Source organism: Pelodiscus sinensis, chromosome 1 (genome assembly GCF_049634645.1).
Source record: "Pelodiscus sinensis isolate JC-2024 chromosome 1, ASM4963464v1, whole genome shotgun sequence".
Taxonomy (NCBI): Eukaryota; Metazoa; Chordata; order Testudines; family Trionychidae; genus Pelodiscus; species Pelodiscus sinensis.
This window is the reverse complement of record NC_134711.1, coordinates 180612544-180626226: the sequence shown is the minus strand read 5'-3', so window position 1 is coordinate 180626226 and position 13683 is coordinate 180612544. Positions and strand designations below refer to the sequence as shown.

The window sequence follows — 13683 nt, the reverse complement described above, 5'->3', positions numbered from 1 at the left end:
AAGCTAAACAAAGCGGTTTGGGGGAACACTGGATCAATTTGCTGCTTTCAGAATAGGAATTATTGCCTGGTCTCTTTGACTGCTTTACTTTGTGGCATTTTTCACTGGTGAGCACATAGAGTATTTTGTATCTCTGCCTAATCTCCTTTGTAATACCTGCCACGTATCCAAGAGTCATACTAGCTTCTTGCCTGGTTACTCCAGAGCTCATAACTATAGTATCTGATATTCCATTAATATCCTCTCTGCTTACAAGAGTAATGGATATGTGTGGTGTTACACCACTGGTGTATACCAGTGCGTTTCCATGGGGCAGTAGCTGTGCGTTGCTCTCCCTCTCTTCTGGGTGGCTCATCAGCTTTCCTTGACTTCTTTTTTTGTGTGCAGGAGGATCAGTTTGGCTCAGCGTATTTTGTGGAAATATTGCATGGGACATGGGGTATGCAGGGAAAAGAAAGAAGTTTTAAGCAAATGGTTTAGTCAGTATGTCCATCTGCATTTTTAATGTTCAGCTCTATTGAAAAGTAAAAGGTAGATCTGGTCCTCTATCTTAATTTACCATTAAGCAAAGGATCAGCAAGGGCACTTAAAAAAGAAATATGGTTCAGCCAAAGGTCCTCAATAATAATCACAACACAAGTTGTTCCTTTGTGCTTTTGTTAATCTTTGATGTCTAGGGCCAAGAAACATAGAATTAGCCTTAAAAAAGCCACTTCCTCTCTGAGGACCAAATTCTTCCCTTGGTTACACACGTGTGTCTCATTGACTTTCGCAAGTGGAATCAAGGTCCGAATGTGACCTGTGGACTTTGCAAACAAAAGTGGAGTTTCATCAGTGTTCATATTCTTTTAATCTAACAGTTCTGAATTATAAGGTACTGTTATCCACGAGGATGCCTTGTAGCTGTACTCTGCCTTGCAGGCACTGCTGTAACTTACTTAAATTTCCCACAATATCTTTATCTGACCGCTAGATGTCACTGAAAGACTGAAATAAAAATCTGAGATAGATGTATATGAATTTCTTTTTGAATACATGGGTGTTCTTAAGGTGGCCCAGAAGAGTTTAAGAAAGGTGACATTACTCATCAGGCATGTATATAAAATAATGATAATAAAAGTCAAGCTACAAGTTTTCTTTCAGTACTAGTTGTACTTGTACTGTTCTATATAAAATATTTTATGAGCAGTTTGTTAAGATGTATTTAAATTATATCTATTTCCTCTTTCTCTCTCATATACACAACACCCAGTGTAGTACACAGCTGTGATACTTTATTGCTTTGCACATAAGCTCACACATATGTTAAAGATCCAATGTAAAGCAGTGCTCAGCTACTGCCTATTGCTATTGCACTGTTGCAAGCCTAGTGTTTCCAAGAGTCTGAATGCTGCCTGGAAGGTGGGGATGCTCACTGACAAGAGAGGGAAGCGTGCTCAGAACCTCAGTCAGATGCATGTTCAAGCGTTATACTTCACGATAAACTGATAAATTCTAATGCATGGTCCCTGCATTGTGTAGCATCCTGGTATTCCAGACTGGAATACCTGCTATAAAACATACAAATTGGAAATTCTGTGGCAGCTTTTTTTCCAGTTAAAAGGGGGTTCACTGAATTAAATATCCAAATGGATAGTATCCATATGGTAGCCCTATTGTTTTTTCTATATAATTCAATTTGTAGGGGGGCCAACAATTCTGGTTCAAAAGCCAACAGATAGTTGGGAGTGTATAACAGAATTCTACAGGCTGTTGGAAGAAAGCTTAATGATTTTTGGAAGCGAGGAGGGAGATGATTGGGACTGTTGACACTGGGTAGATGTCAAAAGCCATTTGGGATTATGTAATTTGTAGCTAAAATGATCAGCATTGCCACAGAATTAAAAAATACAAAAAGTCCAGAAAACACACAACAGGGAAAGAGCCAAAGATTTTGTTATTTGACCACAAAATAATTTCTTTCAATTACATGTCTGGATATTTTAACTGTTTATAAAATGTATATTGAAATATTTTAATATTTTAAATTGAAACCTCCCCACTTGAGTACATTAATCTTTACAGTGTGGAGCTGCTTTAAGAGTGGGGGTTTATTTGATCTGAGTCTACTTTTAATATTTTTTTCTCTTCTGTTGCAATTATTCACTCTAATAAAACTAAGACCCAAGCACTTCTGAGATATACATTTTCTCTTGGCTGTGTCTACATTAGCACCCCTTTCAGGAAAAGGGATGCGAATGTAGACTTCGGAATAGCAAAATCCGTGGGGGATTTAAATATCCCCTGCGGCATTTGCATTTACATGGCTGCCGCTTTTTTCCGGCTTGGGGATACGCCGGAGAAAAGCGCCAGTCTAGACGTGATTCTCCGGAAAATAAGCCCTTTTCCGGAGGATCTCTTATTCCTACTTTCAACTTTCAACTCCGGAAAAGGGGTGCAGTGTAGACACAGCCTTGTGGTTTTAAATGTAACATTTTCATTAATCTGAACTTAAGAGGGTTTTTTTTTACTATTAATGGCCCTTCTATCCTAAAAAGATTGTGGAAGCATTTTACATCTAAACGTTTGACCTAAAACATTTGAAACCGGAGGAGCCATTGTGTACGCATTGCAAAACAATGATGAAACTTCCATTGACTTTGGCTGTGTAGAATCCAGGCTGTGTAGAATCCAGGGCCAGAAAGAAAAGTTCAAGGTAACCTAAGTTAGGGGGGGAGCTGCTTTAAGAGTGGGATTTATTTGATCTCCGTCTACTTTTAAGATTTTTTTCACTTCTGTTACAATTATTCAACCTAGCAAGATTAAGACCTGGGCACTTCTGAGTTACTGATATAACATTACTTTATTTATACTTGACAATGCTATAGATGGTACTATAGTTAAAAGGAATATTTATTTGTACTGTAGAAGGGTACATTTTAAACTTAGTGCTTGGTAATATAATTCTGGGGCCCCAAATTAAGAAAACACTTACCCATATGCTTAATGTTATTGACTTGCGTGGGATTTAGATACATACGTAAGCACCTATCCTGAGCAGTGAGTGCTTTGTTAATTACAGAGTTGAATTCTGAAAAAAAATTATTTGTAGAAGTGGTTTTTATTCAGACAATAAAATGCAGTTATTGCTAATAGGCAGAATTGTCTGTTCTTTTCTGCTGCTGTAGAAAAATAGGATTTAGGATGTCTTTTACATGTAATCTGGTTTCAACTGTTTTAGGTCAGTCTGTAAAATCTAATCTCTTTCAATATTAAGGATTACAGAGAACTGGGATCATTGCACATTTAGAAAAAGGGTTTTATTAGGGCTTAACAGAACACATTTCAAATTAGAGTTGTGTACTGGCTAAGAAATAGCAGTTTGGCAAGCATGTGTGTATAAAGTTTACAGACTGGAAAACTAATAAACATTTTGAGTTAGGCATCCTAATAGTTCCTCAAATATTTAAAATAGGGTTGTTTAAAAAATTGGTAGCAATAAGAATGTTATTTAAACTCAAGTTTTTTATTTCTGGTTATAATATTTGAGCTCAGCATGTGAGAAACAAAACTGAGATCTTACTACAGTGAAGAAACTGGGGTCTAAGTACGTAAAAATTATAGTTATTGTTTGTGCAAACTATTGAAAAAGTTGGATATAGAACCTTTACCTTTAAATCATTTCAGTAGATACTTATGGCTCTTACCTCTTTTTATTTAAGTTTTGTAAAAGACAGTGCACAGCTGTGTATTAGAGGATAGAGGGATTAAGATCAACAACTGAAAACAAGGACTGCTATGATTTCTAGAAGAAATTGTGAAGATCTAGTCTAGATGTCAAGTTTGGCTTTCACTTTTTGTTAAGGAGACTTTGTCTGCCCTCACAATTGATCTATAAAACTTTTGTCATTCACAGATGCTTAATTCCCCCACCTCCACTCCTCCCCAAATGACAAAAGTTTTGATATGGCAAGTGCAAGTGTAAATGCTGTTTTGTCAGCAGGGGAGTGCTATGCTGTGGACAAAGCAAAAGCCCTCTTGGGGGCTAGAAATATTTTGTCATAAAAAATGCCTAAAAAAACACTCACACTCACTAACTTTTAGCAACAAGGCTGTGTTGGCAAAGCTGAGTAGTGTAAACATAACCTGATGACTTTTCCTGTTTTCCATATTGGTTTGTGAGTGGATATTGGGATGAGGAGGTACTGAGTGCAAGGGTAGGGAATGTAAGGCCCAGGAGCCTGATGTAGTCTCCGGCTTGCCTGGATCCAACCCCTGTGACTCGGGGATCTCCCTCAGCATTGGGGAGCCGGCGCTGGTGCTCCACCCCCCTCTCCTTCTCCCCTGCTGCCCCACTATAGGGCTGGTGCACACAAAATCGACTAGCCTAGGTTCCCCTAGGCTCTGGTGTGTGAAGGGAATGTGGGGAGTGCCTTTCTCCTTCTGAGTCGGGAGCCACATCAGTGAGGGTTTTTTTTTTCTTCTCACTTGTGTGAAGCCCCCAACTGATTTTTCTGTGAGTCAGCAGCCCCCAAACCAAAAAAGGTTCCCTGCCCTTGCCCTATTGCCTTTCCACAGCTGGCTTCCTTGGAGAGTCATTTGTGGCCGACTGGGCAGGAGACTGAATGGGACTTGAGGCCTGGGTTATATTCCCAATCCTGCCACTGGCCGTTGGGGTGACCTTGGGCAAATCACTTTACTGCTCTCTACTGTTTTCCTTCCCAACATTTGTTTGTCTTGTCCATTCAGATAGTGGGAGACATCCCCTGCTTAGAAAAGCGTCTAGAACAATGTAGCCCTGGTCTTGATTGGAGCCTATAGGTGCTCTATCGTAGTTATAAAAACAAAGTAAATGTGGCTCTGGGATCACATGGACACAAAGGGGATTTCATTAGTGGTAGTAAGTATGTTGAGCCCTAGGTCATGTTATGGAGGTGGTGCCTTTTCCCCTCTTCTGCATGTGTGTAAATACCACAGCTTTAGGAAGATTATGGATGCACTGAGAGGTTTAAAAAGCACCCATTTCAATTTTTTTTACCCTTATTGAAAATCCCTGCAGTGTTGCATGGAGTATAATATTTTTCTAGTGGGTTTGTCAACACCTAGAATTTAATGGAAAATTTAAGCCCTGATCTATGATTCTAGAAAGGATTCTTTAAGAGGCTTAGTGGTTATTTCTTTACACTAGTGTTTCTTAAAGTAGGCCACAGCTCCCCAGCTGAAAGTGGGGAACTGGAGCCAATGGGAGCCACAAGGCTTCGTGGGTATGGTCCCTTTAAGTAAACAAAGCAGCACGGAACCACTAGCAGCTTTCCCAAAGTAGGCCCACTGTGACTTGGTGAGGCAACCCCATCACTATGGCCAACCGGGAGGGTAGCCGGGGCACCGAAAGGACCTGCGCCCATGCTGCGATGGAAGCGACAAGGTGAATGCCGGCAACACCACTCAAGGGGAGGGCCGGCGTGCAGGGAGCCTGGCAAGAGGCGGTGGGAGGAACGTCCGGGCAGAGTGCCTCGCCCGGCGCAGCGGGTGATGTCACCCATGCGATGGGGAGCAGAGGCAGCAAGGACGGTGGGTCGGTGGGGGAAGATGACATAACCTGCCAAGTCCAGGAAGGGGTGGAGGATAAAAGCCTGGTGGAAGGCACGGAAGGGGGGGGGGAAGGACGGGTGTGGCAGATAATGGTGAGGGGAGAGAGGGGAGTGTGACGGGACCCACTTGAGGGGTTGTCACAGGGGTTCCCAGTGGCAGAGTTGAACGTTGGCCCAGGGCAGTGTTGTGAAGCCCGCGAGTAGACGAGTTTAGGGGCAACTCCCCGTCTGCTACTGCAGGGAGCACCGTTCCCTGCGTTAGGGCTCTGGACTGGAGTCCGGGAGAATGGGTGGTCCCAGACACCCCTCTCAGTCACTGGTGGGTGATCTAGCAGCTACAAACGCGGGTGTATCCTCTCCCTTCCTTTCAGTGTTTACGGCGCATGTGTAGAGGGAGGGGGTGAGGCTCCACGAAACTGCCTGGGTATCATTTGCGAATAAAACAACCAGTTGGACTGGACAAAAGGTGTGTGGACTTATGACACCCACAGACCACTTTGAGAAGCACTGTTATGTATGACTACTCAATTCTTCTATGAAGGCAATATGTGTGAACTCTTTAGTGAAGGGATTATGTCTTCCCTTCTTTTAGCTGTCTAAAATTTAAGATTGATAATATTTATCCTTTTGATGTACTTCTTCATAGGTCATGAAGAAAGCATGCACGTTGTTTAAAAACAAAACTAAAACAAATAAAGTCCTATGATTACTCATCAATGAGATCTCTGACATATTTAGATTCAGAAGCAATCAGAACATTGTTTCTTAGTGAATAACTTCCACTCTAGCAGTGAAGCCATAGCAATATGTATGGATGTGCAACACACTCTATGTAGACCCATGTGGCTCGGGGGAGGAGGGGTTAGGTAAATGGGCGAGGAAGGGGTGGGTAGGAGGTGACCACAGGGTGTCTACCCCTGATGGGGGCAGGGTCCCATGGGGGTCTGGTCCATAGCACACTTACCTTCCTGCCAGGGACTCAAGTGCTCAGGAGTCAATGCGGCTTTGGGGCGGGGGACCCCCCACATTTTCCTCTTCTCTCAGTTACCCCCACTGCTGCCCAGCCCTGGAGCCACACTCTCCCCACCCCATTGCTTCCTTCTCACCCAGCCCCCTGTCCACTGCCTCATAACCTCCCAGCCCTAAACACCTCAGATCCCCCCTGCCCATCTCTCACAGTGGCAGCTGCTCCAGGACAGTCCCAGACAGGCTCCAGAAGCAGGGCAGCCTGTTCCTGCCACCCCTACCTGCAGGTCCCCACATGCTGGTGGGGCTGGGGCAGGCGAAGCAACAGTGTGGAGGTGGGACTGCAATCCTGTGGCTCTGTGCAGGGTCCCTGTGACACCTGGAGGGGAGCAAGGGGGAGCTTGGGTGGCTTTCATGGGCACTGGGTGTAGACTCCCCCACCCCATTGCTTCCTTCTCCCTCAGCTCCCCTGCATACTGGTGGGGCTGGAGCAGGTGGAGCAGCAGAGGTGCGCATATGGGGTGGAGCCTCATGCCAACAGGGGAGGAAGGATGTCACAGCTCTGCACAGGGCCCTATGCCACCCAGTGGAGGCAAGTTGGGGGCTTGGGTGACTCCTGGGGCCACCGGGGGTGGGGGCTGAGCTCCCCCACAGATTCCGTATACCACTAAAACTGGGCTCGGGTGCCACTTATGACGCGTATGCTGTAGGTTGCCGACTTCTGGTTTAGAACTCCGTTACTTTCTTATTCTTTAACCTAAACTATACTACTTATCAACTTATCCATTACTATTTTTACATATGACATGCTACTTTTGTAGATTGTTTACTTCTTTGTGGCTAAAGGTTTTATGACTGCCAGGTCGCGTCTCGTATTCCTGCTTATCTTTTGGAATGTTCCTATCTAGTTCATTGTGTTTTCTCATTGTGATCACACTCTGCCCAATTGCCTTAAGCAAAGGAAGCCATATTCTCACATGCTTGTTTCAGGCCTTATTTGCATGCACGTGTTCCAACAGACTTTATCCAGGCCTGAGCTTGCCTGATTGCATGACCATACTTTGGTCAAGACAGAGTGGTACAGGCTTCACCACATCATGGCGATGACTCTGGCTTGAAGATGTAAATCATCCCTAAATCTGAAATGGTTGTGGGTGAAAACAAAACCACAAAGTTCTATAACCAGTTGTGCTATGGCATATTCAAGGACACAGTTCCTGATGACTTGTAGTCCATTTTTGTGTAGAATGTTGGTGTGGAGAGCTTCCACATGCATAGTGTAGAGCTTCTACATTTTGGTGGAAGATCATCAAAAACAGACTGCAAAGAGAAACTGCTGAGCTGGAATCAGGGCTGGCCTTACCATGAGGCGAACTGAGGCAGCCCACTCAGGTGCCAGACTGGGGGGGGGGGGGGAGAAGAGGGCGCCACTAGGACCCAGACTGTAGAAAATTGTGTCTGCTGCTGTTGCATATGTATTCTCTTTGCTCTAGATGCACAGGGATGGTGGAGTGCTGTGCTGGAGGAAGGAGGGCACAAGAGACATAACAGGTAGGCAGGAGAAAAGGTGGCATGGAGGCGTCATTTGAGCTCCCTGCCTCAGGTGCCATAATGTTGTGGGTCGGACCTGGCTGGAATTCATATGAAAATTTGACACCCTTAACCAAGGTCTGACTAAACACATGGGCTGTGTCTACACTGGGCCACTTATTCCGGAAAATCAGCCACTTTTCCGGAATAAGCTGCGAGCTGTCTACACTGGCCCTTGAATTTCCGGAAAAGTAACGACGCTCTACTGTACAAAATCAGCCGCTATTCCAGAAAAACTATTCTGCTCCCGCTCTGGCATAAGTCCTTATTCCGGAACACTGTTCCGGAAAAGGGCCAGTGTAGACAGCCCAGTAGTCTTTTCCAGAAAAAAGCCCCGATCGCGAAAATGATGATCAGGGCTCTTTTCCGGAAAAGCGCGTCTACATTGGCAACAGATGCTTTTCCGGGAAAAGGGCTTTTCCGGAAAAGCAGCCTGCCAATGTAGACGCTCTTTTTCCGGAAATACTTATAAAGAAAACTATTCTGTTTTAAGCATTTCCGGAAATTCATGCCAGTGTAGACACAGCCATGGAGTGGTTCTCGCATGGCAATAGGTAATTTCCCATTCAGGTTTTCTCACCACAGTCTGAGACAAGCCACATTCATTCTGATTTAATTAGCACTGATTTCACAGTCTCATCTCTGTATCCCTTTATCATCTCAGGAAGTGAGTTGTAGCTCATGAAAGCATATACTCTAATACCCTAATAAATGTGTTAGTCTTTAAAGCGCCGCCGGACTCCTTGTTTGTATTAGAAAGTAAGCAACTTTCCACTAGCAGTGGGCTGTGATACTTTTGCATTTTTATGTCTGATTTTGTAAGCAACTAGTTTTAAAATGAGGTGAAACTTGGGGGCATGCAAAACAAATCAGACTTGTGAAATGGAGGATGCCAGACCAAGGGGTTTCAGCCTGTATCACTTGTATTTCTTTACAGATTTCTGCTTCATTGATGTATGGTGTTCCCTCATGGTCTTTACCTTTTATTCCTCTCTCCTAAACAGCACATATCCTTCAATACCTGTATTTCAGTTATAAGTGCTCTGCCATCATGTTTCCATAATCTCTATTTGTATGGTTTGATTTCCTAGACCAGTTCCTCAATTTTATTCCTCGATTCCTCGCATTTATATACAGGTACAAGCATCTCAGCTCTCCCAACTTTTTTAGCTTGTAGCATTTCATTATTCCTTACTATGTCTTCATTTAGCTGATTTCCTGTCTCCAGTGTATTGAACCAAGGGCTGGAGCATTTATGTCTCTCCCAACCTTCTCTCCTAACATCTTAGTTTCAAAATACTTACTGTTAATTGTGACAGTCATTTATCATAGAAGGCTAATACTCCCAGTTACTCACTTTCCCACCAGCCAGGAGTGGAGCCCATCAGTTAAGAAGAGTCATCTTTCTGTAAATTCCTCCAGTAGTTGATTATCCCAAAGCCATCCTTATAATACCCATCCTTGAATCATCTGTTGCTTTGTCTTTCCAGAATTTGGAGCTGGTGTAGTAGGCAATGGGATCTAACAACATTTGATCTGTCCCTAACAATCATTTGCTGTGTCTTCCTATTAGAAGCAGCTGAGTATTGAATGCTTCTGAAAATCTTACCCAGTAACTCACATTAAAAGAGGCAGGATATCCCAGTAGGTACAGTACAATTACTTTGCACCACCAAGAAGTTCCAGTGTGACCTTTGGTAAGTCACTTAGATTTCCTGTGCCTTGGTTCCCCAGATGCAAATGTGGATAATGAAACTTCATAAGCACATTTACTGTTTAATCCATGGGGCAAACAGCTTTTAGAAACCATACATTCATTATTAATATTTGTCTACTTTTCTCAAATAAAAAGAAAACTTTCCACACTGTGGTTCCTACATAGGATGACCTCATAAATACCAGCTTGAGTGCTCCCATATTTTTGGAATGAATCAAGGGATATCTAGAACATACAAAGCTAGTAAAAACATTAGAGGCCTAAGGCATGAGTCTTCATCATATGTAATGATTGCTCTGAAGTAATATTCAGTGGTGCCTCTGCCTTTAAGAAGTGCCAAAGCTTTAAAGGATTTATTTCTGTGGTTTCAATCTCACTTGGATCATATACAATATGCCAGCACTACAGTTACACATAGCATACAGAAACAAATATATTTTAGGCCACATTGATTCTGTCATGTTGTGAATTCGAATATGAAACTGAAAGTCCTATTAATTCATTATTACTATTACTATGTTAAAGGGGATTGGGCTAAAGGAAGAAATTTGGGTTTTTTAACTCTCAATATTTCAAAAGCACAGATTCATCCAGCTGTTTTCTAAAGCATCAGCATTTAAAGTATATTTTGGGGGAATCATTAGTACAATGATATTCTGGTGTTGCAGAATCAACAACACTTTATTATGTAAATTAAATTACACTGCTTTTCTTGAAAATTCTCATTCAATGAAGTTCTCTGGTTTAAAGATTAGAAAACTTAGCCTGAGCAATGATGCACAGGAATTAAATGCAAGAACTGCAGGACATTTTCTGAACTGAACTTAGTCCTAAAAATATTTTCATTGAAAAACAGTTGTAGTAGCTTGCAGATTTCCTATTTCTGGATAACCACATTATCAGCCAAAAGAGAAATACGCATGTTCACTGCTGCTGCTTGGAGCTTCTATTATATATGGGGTATTTATACTGACTTCACGACTTTACTATATTGAGGGTATGTCTACACTTGCAGCCTATTTTGAAATAGGGCTGCAAATGTAGGCATTAGGAAGTGCAGATCAAGCCCAGGATTTAAATATCCCGTGCTTGATTTGCATCTTCCCAGCCGGGCGCCATTTTTGAAATTTACAAGCCTAGAATAACCGCCCGCATCTACACGTGGCAGTAAAATGGGCGTTTGAAATAAAGCCCTATTTCAAACTACCTGTTATTCCTCCTGCAATGAGGTTTAACAGGTAGTTCGAAATAGGGTTTTATTTTGAATGCCTGTTTCACTGCCGCGTGAAACACGGGCAGTTATTCCGGGCTTGTAAATTAAAAAAAAAAAAAAAAGGCTCCCAGCCGGGAAGATACAAATCAAACACGGGATATTTAAATCCCGGGCTTGATTTGCAATTCTGAATGCCTACATTTGCAGCCCTATTTCAAAATAGGCTGCAAGTGTAGACATACCCTGAGTATCTTCCATTAGCAGATTAAAACAATGTGATGAACATCTATTATGTGTCAGTCATTTTCTCTCATGTCCTCTCCCCAGAGGTAGATTTGTGTGTGCGAGTTAATGGTTAGTTTCATTTAGAATGTGTATGGTTCTTATGTTCTTATGTGCTCTGTGTTCATATAAGAGAGGGCAAGTTGAAGAAGTATGAGTACCTTGCACTTGGAGTGGAAAGTAGTGAGATGAGTTGAAAGTCCTTAGTGTCCTGTTGGATTTCATTCTGCTGTCTTGGACCAGCCCTCAAGAAATCTTTTTTTTTTCCATAGAATGACATGCAGCCACAGATGAAAGTCCATTACAACCCTGGCAGAGGTGTCTCAGTTTTAACTGAAAGTGCTACAGCTCAAAAAATGCATTATCCTATTCCAAAACTGGAACTAGTAGGAACCAATAGGAAAATGTCACCTGGAATTTGCACAAAGAAGCAGCCCATTGGGGTTATGGAGGTATAAAAACAGCAAAAATCAATCATTACTCATAGTACTTAGCTTTTGTCAACTGCCTATTTTCTGGAAGAGAAAAACAATAGTCATACCTCAAACGTGCATGATAATTATAGCCAAGATTTTTAAGCAGCAGCCTAATTTTAGGTTGCTCAATCTGTATCTGTGTACTAAAATAAATGACCTGATTTTTGAAAGTGCTAATCTGTCTTTGACTTCAGGGGGGCTACGGGGTCCTCAGTGCTTTTGCAGATTGGATCATTTATTCAAGTACCCAATTTATTTCAGGCTTCCAGATGTGAAGTTTTTTTGGATTTGATCACTTACTAGTGATTGTGTTCCTCTTGTAGCAAAATTTAAAATCAGTTGGTTCCATAGATATAGATATTTATCTTAGTGCTCATTTTGATTTTTGTATTTCCCAGGTTTTTCTTTCCTGATTTGTTCAAAGAGTTTAACTGAACCTTAGGTAACACAAAATATGTACAGAAAACCAGAAAATAATGTGGAGATAACTACTAGCATTCATGGGGTCATTTACAGTTTGAAGAAATAAATCTTTTAATTAAATTCAAAGGATTTTCTTGAATGTTAATGGGAAACAAGAACCCACATACTGGTAATTAAAAAAAGATCAGGGAGATAGGACTAGCTAGCTTCAAAATTCAGGTTTTTAAGTAGAACAGAAAAGCAGCTTATGTTTTGGGACACAGTACCTTAATACATAACCCTGTTTAATAATACGAGGTCCAAAAATGATTTTTCAGCAGCTTTCTAATACGACATTAATGACACATTTTTAATTAGTTCATGAAACTTGAATAAGAAAGTTCATGTCTTAGGTCTATTCTACTTCAAAATACTCTCTATTGATAAATTAACTAATTACAGTAATGCAGATTACCTTTTAAATGATTTATTGCTAGAACACATTCACCTTTAAAAATAGATATGCTTCCTGAGAAATAACCTGTGTGAAAAATAATGAATTCTTGTTAGCAACCCTTCTAGTTCAATGAACAATGGCCATATAACCAGAAAACAGACATTAGGACTGTACCAAATCAGGTCCTTGGACACTTGAACTGGTGCACAGTAGTGAGATGTTTGGTATCTGCCAGAGGCACTCCAACTGCTCGTGTACCTTCAATCCTAACTGAAATGGGAAAAGATGATAGTTGTAGTGCTGTTTTATGATTAAGTTCATGTTAACACAAAGTTCAACAGGTTTCCAAAGGACACAGTACCTGGGTCCACACATAGGGTGTATCAACAATGTAATCTCTAGGCCCTGGTCTACTCTAGGGAGTTATTTCAAAATAACAAGCAGTGTGTCCATACTACCAAGCTAACTTTAATCTTGCTAGCAAGGGTACCAATAGCAGTGAATCCGCAGTAGCTTGGGCAAGCCATGCAAGTAATTACCCAGGGTTCTGGACAGGTTTGTACAGCTTATGCTGAAAGTTGTGGAGCCATTGCTTCATTGACACCAGAACTTGAGCTAGCTGGATTATAGCACAATCCAGTATGTCTACTCAAGATGCTCTTAGGGTACGTCTAGACTACATGCCTCTGTCACCAGAGGCATGTAGATTAGGCTACCAGACATAGTAAAATGAAGCGGCGATTTAAATAATCGCCGCTTCATTTAAATTTACATGGCTGCCGCGCTGAGCCGACAAACAGCTGATCATCTGTTTGTCAGCTCAGCGCGATAGTCTGGACGCGTGGGTGGCAACATCAAAGGTATTTGTTGACCACCCAGGTAAACCTCATCCCAGTAATCACTCCCCATCTTCAGGGCAGTGAGGTCTAGCAGCCACAGTATCAAAATCAATATCAATGCACCTTCACACAGGGCCACATTGGTTAGCAGCCCCAATTTATAGCAATAGT

General features: G+C 42.0%; 1 long non-coding RNA gene across 1 annotated transcript in view; it reads right to left on the bottom strand.

Annotated features, from left to right (window-relative positions):
• Positions 1 to 12474: 12474 nt before the first annotated feature.
• Positions 12475 to 13683, bottom strand: part of LOC112545650 (uncharacterized) — a 63097-nt gene continuing 61888 nt past the window's right edge. The window contains exon 4 of the long non-coding RNA XR_012901229.1: positions 12475 to 12943. This is a non-coding gene — a long non-coding RNA (uncharacterized LOC112545650). The remainder of the gene's footprint in view (positions 12944 to 13683) is intronic.